Genomic DNA, 19,613 nt, shown 5'->3' on the forward strand with positions numbered 1-19,613 from the left:
CTCTTGATCATAAGAATCCATTGGGTTGTCCCAACCTTCAAAGTTATACGTATTGTGTACCTTGTTTGGTTGTTGCAATCCAAGATGACTCATTATGTGATGGAGACACTTTATAACTTCCGAGATCTCTTCTTTCTCCTCAGGAAGTCAGAATTACCAAAGGTTGCTTGATTTCGGATGTTGTTTGAGAAATTTTTGATGAAAACGTGAGCATCTTTTACAGATCTAGTTGAGAAGTCTCCATTACTTGCTGTGTCGAAAGAGTGTCGTAACTCTGGAGTTATACCGCGAAAGAAGATACCCAGCAGGTATTCGTCGGTATATCCATGGTGTGGACAATCTCTTTGGTATTCCCTAAATCTTTGCCAAGTATCTAAAAGATCTTCATCTTCTTTTTGTTTAAAAGTTCTTATCTTGTTTCTTAAGAGATTTGAACGATTTCTAGTGTAAAAACGATTTAAGAAAGCAGTTCTACACGCTGCCCATGTTTTTAGTGAAGCCGGTTCTAAAGATTTTAGCCACTTGCTGGCTTTGTCTCTCAAAGAGAATGGGAAAATACTACACTTGTTGTAATCCCCATTTGCTGTAATGGTTGCACATAATTCTTCGAACATCTCGATATGACCTATCGGGTTTTCGAATGAATAACCATAGAATTGATTTTGTTGAACTAAATGGATATAGGGTACCTTAATTTCGGTTTTGCCCTCCTCTGGTAAAATAGTTGAATAACTCTTCGATCTCCCAAGAATTTCTCGAGTGAATCGAAACTTCCAATCAGTTCATCATCATCTTCACGTTTTGTAGATCCGATTAGCTCATTGTCATCATAAATCGGTTCTTCAAACTCATCATCAGTCAGGTCATCATCGCTTGGATCACCATCCACACGATAAGGTGGATCACCAAGAGTCCCGGGAATATGTTCCCGGTCTCTCATTGCAGAGAAACCTGAAAATTTAAAAAGAAAAAGTAAAAGTAAACAAGTGTTCTAATGGATTTAAGCTGGGATTCGCAACGAAACAAATCAAAGTCCCCGGCAACGGCGCCAAAAACTCAATTGCGAGCAAAAGCGGGGTCGGTGTTGTCGTTTTACTAAGCTTCAGGTTTTAAATTTATAACCCCTAAATGTCTGCAAGTGCACAGATGTGCGCTGTAGTAGTTAGGGTATCGATCCACAGAGACTTAGTTGTTTCAGTACGAATTCACGGCAATGCTTAAATCAGATTAGAACTAAACAATTTGGTTTTTGGTTTTGGGTTTTGGTTGTCACTAAATCTAAACTAGAAAGCTAAAAAAGTAAAAGCAATTAAAAACGAAAGCAAGTGCAAGCAAATAAAAATCAATTATGAATGAAAGCAAGTAATAAGCGAATAAAAGTAGAATGGAAATCGAAGGTTGTAAGCAATGAAAAACAAACGTTGGGGCTCAAGGGTAATTCGCAGGGGTTCATGGACTAAACAATGTCGATTTTAAACATGTGATAAAGGTAATCAACTACGTATGTTCTAGAACTCGAGGCACGGAAGTATGAATAGCCTACTTTCGCAGCACTCAACAACTATCTCTCGCAACCCTGATCAGTAGGTTTCCACTCTGATCCTGGAAGGGAGAAGATGCAATAGCAGAACAAGACTCATCAACATTCACAAATCAACTACAGGTAGGTTTCCACTCCTATAGAATAATTTCTCGTTTCACCCTAGTTCAGACAATCAATGAAAGCTTTCGCAACATATCATATCAGATCAGCTTCTAAGTGGCCAGCAGAGAATCACGCAGTAAGATTAAAGGCAAACGAAGAACATTTAGATGATTAATAATCCTAAATATATCGATTCATAAGCAAAGACACATGAAATTCCCTTTGAAAAATCCCTTTAAACCCAACTGGGTAACTACTCAAAGATATTGTAAACAATCATCATAGAGTATTGAAAGTTGCAATAAATTAATGAAAAGAGGGTAGAAAAACGAAGAACAGAGTCGCTCCTCCTTCAAAGGTGGCGGCTCCTAGGGCTTCTCAAACAAACTCTCTCTCTTTCTATCTTATGCCGTCTACACACCTTTAGGAATGACCTAAAGGGGGTATTTATAGCTTCTCGGGTGGTTCTGGACACTTAGGGCTTCAAAAATAACGAAAGGAATTGATATGGGCTTTAATTAAGTCGTCTGGAAAGTGAACGACCAAGTTCCGCGGTCGCGGTGGATCTACCCGCGGGAAAACAGGTGTTGGCTGCGGTCCCGGCTCGTGGCTCTCTTCTGGAACTATATTTTCTGTCATTCTTGCATCGGGAGTATCTGAAGATCTAACCGTTGGATTGTCTCCAAACCAAGTGCATTAGAAAGCTGGTTGGATCATCTATGATGTCTCAAAATTTGGGGGGTGATCAGACGGTGAGAAGGTCTTCATCGCCTGTCATTCTTCTGACGGTCTGCATTTATCCAAAATTGCTCATTTGTTCCAAATTGCATATCTTTTGCCCAAGTTTCCTGTAAAGTCTTTTGAAACTCTAAAACATTGAAAACACTTTAAAAACATTGAAAACAGAGTTAAAACACCTGCATAAGACATAATTATGATCCATAAAAGTTGTCAAAATACGGTGTTATCAACTCCCCCAGACTTACCTTTTTGTTTGTACTCAAACAAACTCGATTTAGGAAATAAATTTTGAAAATCGCAAGAACTAAACAATATCTCAGTGACCGTCCTTCTAAACCATAACTTATCGTGAAACATCTATTTGGATCTGGTCTAAAAAATTCTCACCAAAACACAAGCAAACTAATCCGTTAAGCTGTCATGCGAAAATCTATGCACTTAGATCTAACTTCCAGTCAACTAGCTCTATACATTCATTAAGTGTAGTAGTGAATTCTCATTAAAGACATTATTCAGGGTAGACGGCGTTTGGCATTAAAGGCTTTTTAAGTGGTGGAGCTTAGGTGTTTAGGGTTACCTGAAAAATATGGAGGATGCTAGATATTATGCAAAACCGCAAGAGAGAGAAGGACCTGTTGATGACCGCAGATTTTCAGTCACTTCTCCTTTGCCAATTGTTATTGCATAATCTTCCTCCTTTGTTATACACAGTTGTTCCCCTAGACTTAGATATTTTCCGGGAATCATAAAGATAATCTCCAAAACTCCATATAATTCAAATCAAGCTTGCCTCAAGTATAAAATTCGATCCTCCTAGAGTCTCTAAGGTTTTAATTTTCTTTTCCCTTCTATATTTTTTTCTTTTCTTTTTCGGGTTTTTTTTTTTGTTTTTAAAAGGGGAAATAACCTTTTATAGAGAGAGTCTAAGGGACGAAATTGTACCAAGATTTTGAAGTTTTTCCAAGGCAAACTGAGTTTTCTCCTTTTGTTGAATCATTCCAATGAAATCGCTGGTCTCTGCCTTTAGTGACTGAAAACCGCGTTGATCCTCTTTCTCTCCGACATTTTTGCACATATCTGCATATAGAATAATGAAAAACAAGAGTGCATGTTGTTTGAAAGAGGTTAGGTTCGGTGGAGAACTAGCTAAAGATGAACTAGTCATTCAGGATCAACAAAGAGTGGTAAAAGGATAAAGGAGTCCTGAATGTATGATTCGTTACCCTGATCTAACGCTTTAATGAGAACATTGAAAACACTTTGTTCCAAATTGCATATCTTTTGCCCAAGTTTCCTGTAAAGTCTTTTGAAACTCTAAAACATTGAAAACACTTTAAAAACCATTGAAATCAGAGTTAAAACACCTGCATAAGACATAATTATGATCCATAAAAGCTGTCAAAATACGGTGTTATCAGCTCATTATTTCAAGGCCTTCGAATCGTGCCATGCCTAAAGGATTTTTAGAAGCCATGCCACAAGTTGAATTGAGTCGAGGCATTGCTGTCGAGGCATATTTGTCACTTTTACACTAACAGCTCCATAGCTACTCAGGATCCGGGGAGACATGTGAATGCTTGAACCGGTGTAATTCCCAAATCATTGATTCAAACGACTTACCACCAGATCCAGAAAGAAGTCAACTCGATTTCCTAGACCTTTGGTGAAGAGCCCAAGTGCATCTGGGGAGTGCAAGGCTTCCCGGACGGCTGTTCTTTGAGGCGCATCAGAATGATCCGGAAATGGCTCCAAGACATGTTTTTTTCCCGCTTGCGATATATTTCAGTTCACTGCTCCAAAACAGGTTATTCCAAGTGTTCTGGAATATTGACTGAATGCACTCATATATGGATGAAGACACTGGAAACTGAATCGGCAGGGAAGGGCTTCAACTCAAACGATTTCTGAATCGTATCGGCCATCAGGAACTTTTGGCCGAGAAGCATGTTGTACACATTTTGGCCGATATCAGCTACCCAGTAAGCATTTTTGTCCGATAAGCTCCAAATGCCCACTTTGATCATTTCCTCATTTTCTTTCACCATTTTTTCCACTGGTTCCATCTTTTTTCACTCCAAAAAAGCTCCACAGTATCTGATTGACACTCCAAACATGCAAGAATCACTGGAACCTAATGCAAACTCCTAAAAGCTAAAATATTAGATAATTACAAAGAAATCTATCTAAAATGTATGAATGGGTGATACGAGCTAGGGTTAGCGGTTCGTGATTAAGTTTTAAATTTATAAAATCCTAGAATACTGCAAGTGCACATTCGTGCGGTGTAGTACTTTGGGTGTCGATCCACATGGAATATGTCTAATCTGAAAAAAAATTCAAACTAGGATTAGTAAGGGTAATAATAAACTCAATGGGGTTTTTGTTTGGTTTTGGTTTTTACGGGAAAAAAAAGCCAATAAAACTATACCTAATGCTAAACTAAATCGACTAAAGACTAAAAAAGAAATAAGGTTGAGTTGCTAAGGATAATCTACGGAATGCTCGATTCAAACTAGGGTTCTAAATGTATAGGGGGTGACACAGACATCCCATGTGTACCCTAATCCAGATCTCAGTATCTTTCGACTAGTCTCAGGTAGAATATTTTAATCTGTTTCTAGGATCTGCATGGAACTAGAATATGAACTTATATGGCTAACCAACTCTCGTCATCTTAACCAACTAATAACTTAAAATCGACAATTAAATCTCGCTTGCTCACATCTTCTCTATAGGTAGCTTTCGTCTCCTACAGCGACTATGTTCTTTAGAAGCTATTTTCGGCATTCTGTTACATCACTCTCGTGGCTCTGATCAATCCAAGGTTCAGAGATTAGTTCATAACTCTAACTTCATGAATTAGGTTTAACTTAGAAGAGATGAGATCTAGAATATGGTTGAGAAAAACTAGCAATCCCTATCAAACATATGTGTCCCTTCGATGGGTCCTTAAAACTCAACAACTACTCTAACATGATGCAAGAAAAGATAAAATGCATAGAACTGAAAATAGTATAGTATAGATAGATAAAAATAAAAGAAGGAGATAAATCAAAGGTTCAAGGGAAGAATCCCTCTCTCCTTCGTATAACCCTAAGAAACAAAGTTTGGTGGCTCAAAAACTCATTACAGGAGCACACGCCTGACTAGGACTGCTATGAAATGTATTTATTGATCTTCAAGTCTTCTAGCTCTTCTTTAGGGCTTCTGCGAAAATAAATGACGAAATGGGCTTGATGTTGGACCTTGGGGCTGAGTTATGTTGCACCACGAGTGAGAGTCTTCCGGGACTGGTCAAATGATGGCTCACTGCGCGTGAGAAGTGTGGGGTGCAGCCAGAAGGTGTTTTTCCGCGAGTCAACTGAAATTCGGACTGGTTGACAGGACAACTTGATTTTCATGTAACTTTTGATTGCACCGTTGGATTGTCCTAACGTAAAGTGCTTTGAATAGTCAGTTGGATCCTCTTGAATGACTACAAATTTGAGCTAGATCAGATGGTGAGAAGGTTTTCATTAGAGACTGAACTTCTGACGGTTTGACTCTGAGCTAAAAATGTAGATTTCCTTCATTTTGTCATGTTTTTTCCTAAGTTTCTTGAAAAGAATTTGGAAACTACAAATATAAAAAACAGTAATAAAAGCTTCTAATACTAATTAAAACCTTTGAACAAATGATTTTGTGAAAATGTGTACGAATACGGTATTATCAACTCTCCGAGACTTAAACCTTTTTTTGTCCTCAAACAAAACAAGATCTAAGCTTATAAAAAGCTTTAGGCCAAAGTCACTGGGAACTCAAAATCATCAGGATCAATAGTTCTAGACCATAATTAGGCGCAAAGCATCAATTAGATATAGCCTTGAAATTTCTCACCAAAATACAAGCATAACTAGTTCGTCAATCCGTCATGCAAAAATCTACACACTTAGGCATAACTTCCAGCCAACTAGCTCTCTACATTCATTAAGTATAGGCGTGAGTTCTCAAGAAAAATATCATCCAGGGTAGACGGCGTTTGGTAATAGAAAAGGCCATTTAAGTGGTGGAATTAAAGTCTTTAGGGTTACCTTTTAGCTTCTGGAGGATGTAAGATATTGCAAAATCGCAAGACAGAACGGATCTGTAGGTGTCCACTGCTTGCAGCCACTTCTCCTTGCTATTTAAGTGTTGCACGTCTCTCTAATATGAACTTCCCTGAATCGGCATTCTATGGCTTGATCTGATAAACTTGAACAATAAAACACTAAGGATTCAATGACAAGGGAATCGATCGATTGGTTGCACAAAGGCTGCAGAAGAACTTTGATTTACCGGTTTGATTACGAGGATATTACACACCTAAGAATCGGGTGTTTGAGAGATATGACACACTGACAAAACTAAGATGTTCAGAGTAAATGATCTTACTTAGAAAAATTTTTGATAAAAAGAAAGATGAGTCTTGCAAATGAGATTACAAGAGAATATATAGAAGGGATAGCTCGGCCAAACATTAAAGGCATCTCGGTAAAACACAAACTCTTATTTGACTAAGTTTGAACTTGAACTCTTGAACTTCATTCTCCTTTGGCCGAGAGTGGTGTTGGGCTGGATTTACTAGACTTTGATGAAAGAGTGATCCAACCTTGCCTCATTAAAAACCTATCTCTAGAAAACCCATTGGGACAAAACTAGAGATAAGGAAAAAGAGTACAAAGTTGGATCACAAGTCCACTAAGCTTCTTGGACTTGGATCACAACTAAAATGTTTGTGATGTACTCTTTTCCCTTTTGGGCCGAGTGTTGTGCTTTTCTTAGAACTCCCCCAACGGCTTCTTTGAGCTTCTTAGTCCTTGATCTTGTCAAGGGACCATTCGGGATCTCTAGAGACTCCTCTTGATCAAGCTCTTGTTCCTCAGCTACAAGCTCTCCTTCCTCAGGTTCTAGCTCCATGATTCAAGTGCTCTCCATGATCATATCTCCCCCCCCCCGTCTTCTTGAAAAGGATTTGACGTCAAATCTGGATCATCTGCATAAAAAGGAGGTAAGTCAGCAATATTAAAACTCGGACTCACTTTTTACTTACCTTTAAGATCAATTTGATAAGCATAATCATTGATCTTCTTTGGGATTTTGAAAGGGCCATCGACTCTAGGCATGAGGGGAGATTTCCTTTCGACTGGAAATCTTTCTTTCCCTAAGTGCACCCACACTAAATCTCCAACTTCAAAGACTAGCTTGTGACGACCTTGGTTGGCATGTTTAACATACTGCTTTGTTTTACCCTCAATGTTGGTCCTAGCCTTCTCATGGATCTGCTTTACTAGCTCAGCCTTCTTTTTGCCATCTACACTTTCTCTTTCACTTAGAGGCAAAGGAGTTAGATCCAATGGGGATGAAGGGTTGAAACCATAGACAATTTGGTATGGAGAAAACATTGAAGTAGAGTGAACCGAATGATTGTATGCAAATTCTACATGCGGCAAACAGTCTTCCTATGTCTTAAGATTTTTTTTAATCAATGCACGCAACAATGTACGTAGGGAGGGTCCTATTAACTACTTCAATTTGCCCATCAGTTAGAGGGTGGCATGTAGTTGTGAACAATAGTTTAGTGCCTAACTTAGACCTGACAGTCTTCCAAAAGAAACTTAGGAACTTGGTATCTCTATCAGACACAATAGACCTAGGCATGCCATGCAATCTCACAATTTCTTTAAAGAAAAAATGAGCTATAAAAGATAAATCATTGGTTTTGTTGCATGCTATGAAATGTGACATTTTAGATAACCTATCTACTACCAAAAATATTGAATCTTTTCCGGTTCTAGTCATTGGCAATCTAAGCACAAAGTCCATAGATATATCATTCTAAGGATGCGAAGGAATAGGTAAAGGAGTATACAAACCGTGAGGTTTAAGTGTGTACTTGACCTGTTTACATGTTGAGCATCTTACACAAATCCTGTCCACGTCTCGCTTCATATTTGGCCAGTAAAATGATCTTGCATCACCTTCATGGTTTTAGCAACTCCAAATTGACCCATGAGACCACCTCCGTGTGCTTCCCTAACTAATAATCTCGAATAGATCAGTTAGGAATACACAAGCGATTGTCATAGAAGAGAAATCCATCCTGTCTAACGTATCGGCCACTAGCAAATTTCTCACAAGAATGATATATAAGTTTTAATTGCTTAAAACCAATCAGCTTAGCATCAAGAATAGAGAGTAGAGTATACCAGCAAGACAATGCATCAGCAACTAGATTGTCCTTACCTTGTTTGTATTTGATGACATAAGGAAATGTCTTAATGACCTCAACCCACCTGGCGTGCCTCTTATTGAGCTTTTTCTGTCCTTTCAGGGGCTTAAGAGACTCATGATCTGTGTGTATGAGAAATTCCTTAGGCCACAGATAATGTTGCCAAGTTTGAAGTGCCGGAACTAAAGCATATAATTTTTTGTCATATATAGTTCTCGGTGGCACCTCCGAGTTTCTCACCGAAGAATACAATAGGTTTCTTATCCTGCATCAATACAGCACCAATGCCTATTCCAGAGGCGTCATACTCTATCTTAATTAATGTCTTAAGGAAATCAGGTAAAACAAGTAAAGGGGCATGAGTAAGCTTATTCTTTAAAGCTTAAATGCTTCCGCTTGAGCTAGTTCCCACTTGAATCCCACATCTTTCGTAATGATCTCGGTAAGAGGGACAGATAAAGTGCTGAAGTCTTTGACAAATCTCCGATAAATACCCGCAAGGCCAGGAAAGCTTCTTACTTCACCAGCATTCTTAAGAGTTGGCCAGTCTTTTATAGCTTTAACCTTCTCTTTGTCTACTTTGATGCCATCTACACTCACAACAAAACCTAGAAACACAAAGTTATCTGTACAAAATGTGCATTTTCTTAAAATTCGCATAAAGATTTTCCTTTCTAAGCACATTTAATACAGATTTCAAGTCATCAACATGCTCTTCTAGGTTTTTACTATAAACAAGGATATCATCAAAATAAACTACAACAAATAATCCTATGAAAGCTCTAAGCGTATGATTCATCAACCTCATGAATGTACTAGGTGCATTTGTTAATCCAAATGGCATGACAAGGCATTGGTATAGCCCATGTTTTGTTTTAAATGCAGTTTAGGAATCTAAATGGCATGACAAGCCCTTCTTTCATCCTAATTTAATGATAGCCACCTTTTAAATCTATTTTTAAAAAAATACTAGAACCATGCAACTCATCAAGCATATCATCTAATCTAGGAATAGAGTGTTGATACTTTACCGTGATTTTGTTGATTGCTCTACAATCAACACACATGCGCCAATTCCCATCTTTCTTCGTCACAAGTAGCACAGGTACATCACATGGACTCATACTTTCTGTGATATGGCCCTTTTCCATAATTTCGTTCACCTGCCTTTGTAGTCCTTGGTTTTCACCGGATTGGTCCTATATGCAGATCGATTAGAAAAGAAGAACCAGGCACAAAGTCTGTTTGATGTTCTATGCTTCTAATGGGTGGCAATTCCTTTGGATTATCCTCAGGAAAAACATCTTCAAAAGCCTGGAATAGATTATTTAATCTCATTCGGTAGAACCGGTGCAACATCAGTAGTACTAGCAAGAGTTTCTTTAAACACAAACAAAAGAACTGGTTGCTTAGAAATTAAAGCTTTCTTGATATCACCAGCTCTTAGGAAGAAGTTGGAGGTTTGCTTGGTGGTTTATGCTTTTGTTTTATCCGGAATTGATCCTGGTATAGTTCTTGTGGAGTCAAAGGAACCAAAGTAATCTTCCTACCATCAAAAACAAAAGAGTGCTTATTAGTAAAGCTATCATGTATTAGTTTGCGATCTGATTGCCATGGTCTTCCTAGAAGTATTTGTCTGGCTTCCATTGATAGCACATCACACAGGATCTCATCTTCATATTTCCCAATCAAAATAGGCACCGTCAATTGGTTCTGAACTTTCATTTCACCAGATTCATTGAGCCACCATAGTTTGTAAGGTTTCGGGTGGTTGATCATCCTCAATCTAAGCTTCTTTACAGTCTCCTCACTTTCCACGTTAGTGCAGCTTCCTCCATCAATGATGAGGCTACCAACTTTCCCTTGAACCAAAAAGCTAGTGTGGAACAAGTTTTCCCTCTGTTCTTTCTCCTCATCTTTGCTTTGCATATTTAGCAACCTCGGACCTACAAGCAATTCCCCTCTAGCTGGCATTGCTTCATATTCTTAAGATGACTCATAAGTCTTCGGTTTCTCATCTTCTGACTCAACATCTCCATTGTCTAAGAGGATCATTACTCTTTTGTTAGAACACTCATTTGCATAATGCCCTCTGACATGGCATTTAAAACATGGGACATCTCTAGATCTAGTTGATGCAACCTCAGTTTTGCCCTTTGTATCTTGAACGGCTGTCAATGGCTTTGTATCACGTCTCAAAACTATAGTAGGTTTGTTCTCCCTTTTAAAACCGGGTTTCTCTTCGTTTTGGTAACTAGATTTAATAGGAACGCTTCCAACCCCATAACTAGATCAAACCGGATGCTTTCTCTTAAGTTGTTGCTCGATCAGTATTGCGTTGGGCAACATTTCTTCTATCTCTTCATAATGCTGCATCTCTAATCTGTCCTGAATTTCTTGGTTTAGCCCTCCCAAGAATCTAGACATTGTAGCTTCCTTATCTTCAGAAATATCAGCCCGCAACATCAAAGTTTCCATTTTTTTATTGTAATCTTCCATGGTATGGTTGCCTTGAGTGAGCCTTCTGATCCTTTGATGTAGCTCACGATGATAATGGCTCGGCACAAACCTTTTTTTTAGCAATGATTTCATTTCAGTCAACCGGGTACTGCTGGTTATGCCTTCTAGAAGTCACGATCTGATCCCAGCAGCTTAAGGCATAGTCATAGAACTCAGTTGCTGCCACCTTGACTCGGTTTGTCTCGGTATAGTCTTGACAATTGTAAACCAACTCTATCTTTTTCTCCCAGTCTAAGTATGCGTCAGAATCATTCTTGCCGTGAAATGGTGGAATACGAAGCTTGAGTCCTCCTAAACCATCTGGAACTGCAGTTTTATCTTCTCTAGTGCGTCTATGCCTTCATCTACTTTTTCTAGATGAACTGGTTTCTTGTCCATAGTACACATCAGCCGCTTCATCTCTTGGTGTTTTGAGTGGATCATTGACCTTTTCAGATGTCTTTTCAGTATTCCTTCTTCTTGTTTCTCTATTCGACCTTGAATCCAAATGATGTTGTTGCATTTCTTGTCAAAACTCCTCAAGTTGTGATGTCATGAGTTTCTTCATTTCGGCCATCATTGCCTCCATCATTAACTTGTTAAAATCATTGCTGTCGGTTTCTTTACGATGATCAGACATAGTTCCTGAAATTAAAACCCAAACAAATCACCAGATACTTGCTCCAAATTCCACTAAGTGAAAAGAATTACTCTTTGTGTTCCACTAGAAATCTCAAACCCTAGAATCTGATCGGTTTTCATTTGATTAAAAACAGATGCTATCGATAGTATAATTTGATGATAGAAGTTATAGAGACACAATGAATTCTGATGAGTTCTGGAACACAACAGATAGGTATCACTAGATCTATCCGTGAACTGGACAGATCTATAAACGATGTGAGCAAACTAAACCCTTTTGATGCAGTTTTTGAATGGATCTCTAAGAGAGGCAACAAAAAGGCAAATGCAATGAAATGATTTTTAATGGAAAGAAACAACCTGCGATCTCCAGCGAGTACAATGTTGCTCTGATACCACTTAATATGAACTTCCTGAATCGGCATTCTATGGCTGGATCTGATAAGCTTGAACAATGAAACACTAAGGATTCAATGACAAGGGAGTGGATCGATTGTTCGCACAAAGGCTGCAGAAGACCTTTGATTTACCGGTTTGATTCTGAGGATATTACACACCTAAGAATAGGGTGTTTGAGAGATATGACCCACTCACAAACTAAGATGTTCAAAGAACAAATGATCTTACTTAGAAAGGTTTTTTGATAAAAAGAAAGATGAGTTTTACAAATGAAATTAGAAGAGAATATAAAGAAGAGATAGCTCAGCCAAACATTAAAGGCATCTCGGTAAAACACAAATTCTTATTTGACTGGACTTAGTGGACTTTGCCAAGAGTGGTGTTGGGCTGGACTTAGTGGACTTTGATGAAAGAGTGATCCAAGCTTTCCTCATTAAAAACCTATCTCTAGAAAATCCATTGGGACAAAACTAGAGATACGAAAAAAGAGTACAAAGTTGGATCACAAGTCGACTAAGCTTCTTGGACTTGGATTCACAACGAAAGTGTTTATGATGAACTCTTTTCCCTCTTGGGCCGAGTGTTGTGCTTGTCTTAGAACTCCTCCAATGGCCTCTTTAAGCTTCTTAATCCTTGATCTTGTCATGGGACCATTCAGGATAACTAGAGACTTCTCTTGATCAAGCTCTTGTTCCTCAGCTACAAGCTCTCCATCCTCAGGTTCTAGCTCCATGATTCTAGTGCTCTCCATGATCATCTCACTCTCCTTCTTTGATCTTCTTTGTAACTCCCCCAGACTTATACTTTTCCGGGACTCATTTAGAAAACTCCAAATCTCTTAAATAATGATCTGTAGAATCCTTGGAACTCATGGTATACCATTAGACTTCTCTTAGGCAATTTCTTTCCCTTTCTTTTTTTAATATATTTTTTTTATGTTTCGATTTTTTTCCAACGGGGGAAAACCATTTTTGATAGAGAAAGAGTCTAAAATCACGACCATATACCATTTTTTCAAGTTTCCAGGATTTAGTGATGCTCTTCGGGAATATCCTCCACCAATAAAGCGCAGTCTTCATCTTCAGTGACTGAAAACTGTGTTGTTCCTTTTCTCTCCAACTTTTTTGCACATATCTGCATATAAGACAATAGAGAAACAAAAGTGCATGTGTTCTGAAAGAGATAGGGTAAGGTGGAGAACTATCTAAAGATAAACTAGCCATTTAAGATCCACAGAGAGCGGTAAAAGGATAAGAAGTCCTTAATGTATGATTCGTTTCCTTGGTCTAATACATTTAATGAGAAATTAAGTCAAGATTAAGTGCAAATAAATAGAGCTAGTATGTCATGTCAGAAAGAATCTCCATGAATAGAAATCCTCTGATGGGAGTTTGTAATGCAAGTATTCTAACTACCGACTAGTCTAATGCTAAACCTTGAAAGAGCTATCATAAAAGGGTGGTGTAGAAGAAAACATGTTGGTTATCATCACATATTTTGTCATTATTCCCTCAAATATATTTGTACTTTGAAAACCCTTTTTGAAAAATCAAAAGTTTTTTCAAAAGGTTTAAAGGAAAATCGAAAAAACTGAAGATTTTTAAAGAAAATGCAGAATGCATAGACTCATGAAAGAAAAGGTGGTTAGTAAGGGATGGAATCCTCCCCCAAACTTAAATCACACTGCCCCAGAGTGAAATAAATAAAGCAAGGATGATAAATAGAGTATGTAAGAATTTAAAAGATAGAGAAAAAGAAAACTTACCTGGTGTTTTGGGTGATAGATGGATTATGGGATGGTGATGAAGGTGATGAGGTGTTGAATGGTAGGTGGTGGGTGATCTGGAATGGAACTTGGTCAAATGGTGATTGATTTGAACCAAGGTAGAAGGTAAGGTGGCCAGACTTGGCCAGTAAAGCCCGGTCGCAGTTGAGATGTTCGTGGCCGTGGTGGATTCAAGGCCGGTCGCGGTGGGCCGATGCTTGGCTGCCGTTGCGAAGTCCACGGCCGCAGTCAGGGTCCATTCTTCTCTCTTTTTTTAAAAAATATTTTTGTATGTATACTAAGGCATGTATAAGATAAGAAACAACAGTTCAATAGAAAAAGAAAGAAAAACTAAATAAATAGATACCTAAAAATGGGTTGCCTCCCATCAAGAGCTTTGGTTTATAGTCCTTAGCTAGACTTTTGAAAAGAAGCTAGTTTAGTCTAGTGAAGATCTTGTCCTAAGACAAGTCTTTTTCGAGATTTTCCTGCTCTCTCTAGCAGGCTCTTCATCACTCAAGAGTTTTCTGCTTCAAAAGCATGTCTCCTTGGGTGTTTTCCTCCTTTTCTTTTGAAAGGGGTAGCTTCGAAGAAGATGTATTTGTTGACATTTGCAAAAGAAACTCTCTGGTTTGGCCAATCCATGATGGCTCCAGCAGTTGCCAGAAAAGGCCATCCTAGGATAACTGGATATGAGTCATCTTTGGTCTGGACTATGTAGAAGTCTACATGGGCAATACAAACTCCAATCCTCAAGGGTATATCTCGCGTTATTCCTCTTGGTGTTGCTCTTGAGTCGTCAGCTAGGCTGATCTTAGTCCTGGTCTTTAAATGTGCTTAATACCAAGTCTGAAAGCAGTAGCCTTGTAATCATGTTAACTCAACTTCCAGAATCACAAATAACATTAGGAAATCTTTCACCTTTAATATCACAAGAAATAAGAAATTGACCTTGGTCTTGGATTTTGTGAAGGGTTCAAACTGTACTTCCTTCTTGGGTGTGTGTGAACAAGTCTATCATCTCTGATCATGTGGTCTTTGCACGCCTTGGCAAAAGAAATTCCTTTGGGTAGACTCTGAACTACTTGATTGAACTCTTCAAGCTTCTCTTTGCTGATTTTGTTGTTGTATTCACTGGCTTCTTCAGATTTTTTTGAGATGGATCCTGTAGACTGCTGCATCTGAGGATGATCTTGGGAAAGATAGGAACCTGACTCTCTTGAAATAGGTGTAGATTTCTCCTTAGTCTCCTTGCTGTATCTGAAGAAAACATGTAGGCAGCCCAGCTTCCAAATATCATCTTATTGCTTCGAATCCATGGTAGAGAGGAATTGTCTTCACAAAGTTGTTGAACTCAATGAGTCTCTCTCTAGATATGCTGTTGGTTATTGGCTCTACAGGAACTGGTTAGTTCCTTCTTGATGAATGGTCTCTATGGTTTGCATCCTCAACAAACAAACCATACTCTTCATCTTCAGAGAATTGCTATTGAAAATCACTCTCACAAGTGTAGGCCATAATGCAAGGTGCATAGTTGGTGAATTCTTCTTTCTCCTTCGCGGCTTGTGTAGTGATGGAGAAAACAACTTCATCAAACAGTCTATATCCTCCACATGTGAGACTTGCGCAGGCGCGGTGGGCTTCTCTTGGCTTGTGATGCTCGATGCTTCATTCTCCTCGTCTTCATTGTTGTACTCTTGCTTCCAATGATTGTCAGGCATGTCTTTGGTCTCCAAATCAGTGGTTCCAGTGGTTGGATCAATCTCTTTGGTCACCAAAGGTTTTCAACTTTCTCTTCAACTTCATCAAGAGCATAAACAACTCTATCTAAAGTATAATCAAGCTCCTCAGTCCTGTCAACAACATTTCCTATGCCTTGCCACAGCTCCAATGTGTAGTCATAAGATTGGTTTTTGCTGTCATTAAGATTAGTGTCCAAGTCTTCGATCATAGCGCTCAAAGCTCCCATTCTCCCTTTTGTTGAACGAAGGTCGACAGTGTTCTGCCCTTGTCCTTCTTCAGCAGACTCAAATCTCTTATTCAGTGCTGTATCGTACTTGATTATTTGTTCTTCTAGGGTTTTCACATCATTCAAGAGATCATTAAACTTTTTGTTAAGCCCAATGGACATGGCATTTATCTTTATGTGCAGGGCAGCTTCGACGACAACTTGGGAATCAAGGCACTAATTCAACTTGGCTTCTAATCAATTAAGCTGGAGACTAAATCGTTTATTAGATGTCGTGTGGTGTGCGGGGTGTTAAGTTTTACCCTAATAAAATCAATAACCCCCAAGTGCACAACTGATCGATTGTAGTACATAGGGATCGAATCTGCAGGGAAGAAGGTTCTTTCCTGCAAAAGCCTTTGAAAGAAATATAAAGTAAGGAAGCTTAGAACCAGGTAATATTTTAAAGGGTTTTGGGGGTGTCTTTAAAACGTAAAAACTAATCTAAACTGGAAAATACGGATATCAAAATGACATAACAGTTAAACCAAATAAAATCAACTAAAAATGAGGGAAACAACTAGACCTAAATTGCTTGAATAAAATCGGCTGGAATAAGAAAACACTAGACCTAAAAAATCGAATAAAATCGCTTGAACACTTATAGAAATGAGGTGCTAGGTTTTCAGGGAAATTTGCTCCAGGCATGAATGATTCAAAACTTTGCTAAAAATTAAATTAAAAGATCCTTGATAACACCGTACTTTGACCACTTTTCAATGGTTTTTAAAGTGTTTTCAATGTTTTAGAGTTTCAAAAGACTTTACAGGAAAATTGGGCAAAAGATATGCAATTTGGAACAAATGAACAATTTTGGATAAATGCAGACCGTCAGAAGTATGGCAAACGATGAAGATCTTCTCACCGTCTGATCACCCCCAACATTTTAGACAACATAGACGATCTAACCATCTTTCTAATGCACTTGGTTTGGAGATAATCCAACGGTTAGATCTTCAGATACTCCCGATGCAAGAATGACAGAAAATGCAGTTCCGGAAGAGAGCCATGCGCCGGGACCGCGGCCAACACCTGTTTTCCCGCGGGTAAAGCCACCGCGACAGCGGAACTTGGTCGTTCACTTTCCAGACGACTTAATTAAAGCCCAGATCAATTCCTTTCGTTATTTTTGAAGCCCTAAGTGTTCAGGACCACTCCAGAAGCTATAAATAACCCCCTTTAGGTCATTCCAAAGGGTGTGTTCTTTTCTGTACTTAAACTTTCGTGTGAGACTCAAAACCCTAGAGAGAGAGGCCGCCACCTTTGAAGGAGGAGCCGCCGCAGGAGTGCATCATCGCGGCTCCGCCACCGACTCTGTTCTTCGTTCTTCTTCCCTCTTTTCTTTAATTTCCTGCAACTTTCAATACTCTATGATGCTTTGTTACAATATGTTTGAGTAGTCACCCAGTTGGGTTTAAAGGGATTTTTCAAAGGGAATTTCATGAGTCTTTGCTTATGAATCGATAGATTTAGGATTTATAATCTTCTAGATGTTCTTCGTTTGCCTTTAATCTTACTGCGTGATTCTTTGCTGGCCACTTAGAAGCCGATCTGACATGATATGTTGCAAAAGTTTTCGTTGATTGTCTGAACTAGGGTGAAACGAGCAATGCTTCTATAGGAGTGGAAACCTACCTTTAGTTGAGTTGTGAATGTTGATGAGTCTTGTTCTGCTATTGCATCTTTTCCCTTCCAGGATCAGAGTGGAAACCTACTGATCAGGGTTGCGAGAGATAGTTGTTTAGTGCTGCAAAAGTAGGCTATTCATACTTCAGTGCCTCGAGTTCTAGAACATATGTAGTTGATTACCTTTATCATATGTTTAAAATCGACATAGTTTAGTCCATGAACCCCTGCGAGTTACCCTTGAGCCCCAACGTTTGTCTTTTATTGTTTACAACCTTTGATTTAGTTTGCTTTTCATTCGCTTGTTCTTTGCTTCTATTCGCCTTGTTTAATCGCTTTTTAACTTGCTTTATTTGCTTTCGTTTTCAATTGCTTTTGTTTGATTTGCTTTCTAGTTTAGATTTAGTGACAACCAAAACCCAAAACAGAAACCCAAACCTGTTTAGTTCTAATCTGATTTAAGCATTGCCGTGAATTCGTACTGAAACAACCAAGTCTCTGTGGATCGATACCCTAAGTACTACAACGCACATCTGTGCACTTGCAGACATTTAGGGGTTATAAAGTTAAAACCTGAAGCTTAGTAAAACGAAAATAACAACCCCGCTTTTGCTCGCGATCAACTTTTTTGGCGCCGTTGCCGGGGACTTTGATTTGTGTCTTTGCGAATCCCAGCTTAAATCCATTAGAACACTTGTTTACTTTTACTTTTTCTTTTGAATTTTTCAGGTTTCTCTGCGATGAGAGACCGGGAACATGTTCCCGGAACTCTTGGTGATCCACCATATCGTGTGGATGGTAATCCAAGCGATGATGAGTTTGAGGAACCGATTTATGATGACAATGAGCTAATAGGATCGACAAAACATGAAGATGATGATGAACTGATTGGAAGTTTCGATTGACTCGAGAAATTCTTGGGAGATCGAAGAGCTATTCAACCAGCCTTACCAGAGGATGGCAAAACCGAAATTAAGGTACCCTATATCCATTTAGTTCAACAAAATCAATTCCATGGTTACAATTCCGAACACCCGATTGACCATATCGAGACGTTCGAAGAATTATGTGCAACCATTACAGCAAATGGGGATTACCACAAGTGTAGTCTTTTCCCATTCTCTTTCAGAGACAATGCCAGCAAATGGCTAAAATCTCTGCCACCTGCTTCACTAAAAACGTGGGCAGCGTGTAGAACTGCTTTCCTAAATCGTTTTTATACTAGAAATTGTTCCAATCTCTTAAGGAACAAGATTAGAACTTTTTAAAAAAAAGAAGATGAAGATGTTTTAGATACTTGGGAAAGATTTAGGGAATACGAAAGAGATTGTCCACACCATGGATATACCGACGAATACCTGCTGGGTATCTTCTATCGAGGTATAACTACTGAGTTACGACACTCTTTCGATACAGCAAATAAAGACAAACGTTGGGCATCAAGGGGTTTCGCAGGGATTCATGGACTAAGCTATGTCGATTTTAAACATATGATAAAGGTAATCAACTACGTATGTTCTAGAACTCGAGGCACGAAAGTATGAATAGCCTACTTTTTCAGTACTAAACAACTATCTCTCGCAACCCTGATCAGTAGGTTTCCACTCTGATCCTGGAAGAGAGAAGATGCAATAGCAGAACAAGACTCATCAACATTCACAACTCAACTACATGTAGGTTTCCACTCCTATAGAATTATTGCTCGTTTCACCCTAGTTCAGACAATCAATGAAAGCTTTCGCAACATATCATATCAGATCGGCTTCTAAGTGGCCAGTAGAGAATCACACAGTAAGATTAAAGGCAAACGAAGAACATCTAGAAGATTATAAATCCTAAATCTATCGATTCATAAGCAAAGACACATGAAATTCCCTTTGAACAATCCCTTTAAACCCAACTAGGTAACTAGATCTGTAGAAGATGCTCATGTTTTCATCAAAAATTTTGCAAACAGCATCCGTAATCAAGCAACATTTGGTAATTCTGCACTTCCTGAGAAGAAAGAAGAGATTTCGGAATTTATGAAGTGTCTCCATCA

At 38.7% G+C, this 19,613-nt stretch overlaps 2 non-coding genes across 2 annotated transcripts; one reads left to right on the plus strand and one right to left on the minus strand.

Annotated features, from left to right (window-relative positions):
- Window positions 1-321: 321 nt before the first annotated feature.
- LOC112084950 lies at window positions 322-429 on the plus strand. Its single transcript, XR_002898598.1, has one exon. It is a non-coding gene; the product is annotated as a small nucleolar RNA R71 (small nucleolar RNA).
- An 18,380-nt stretch (window positions 430-18,809) lies between these two features.
- On the minus strand, window positions 18,810-18,917 carry LOC112084949. Its single transcript, XR_002898597.1, has one exon. It is a non-coding gene; the product is annotated as a small nucleolar RNA R71 (small nucleolar RNA).
- Window positions 18,918-19,613: the final 696 nt, after the last annotated feature.

This window comes from Eutrema salsugineum, unplaced genomic scaffold, assembly GCF_000478725.1.
Source record: "Eutrema salsugineum unplaced genomic scaffold, Eutsalg1_0 scaffold_4, whole genome shotgun sequence".
Taxonomy (NCBI): domain Eukaryota; kingdom Viridiplantae; phylum Streptophyta; class Magnoliopsida; order Brassicales; family Brassicaceae; genus Eutrema; species Eutrema salsugineum.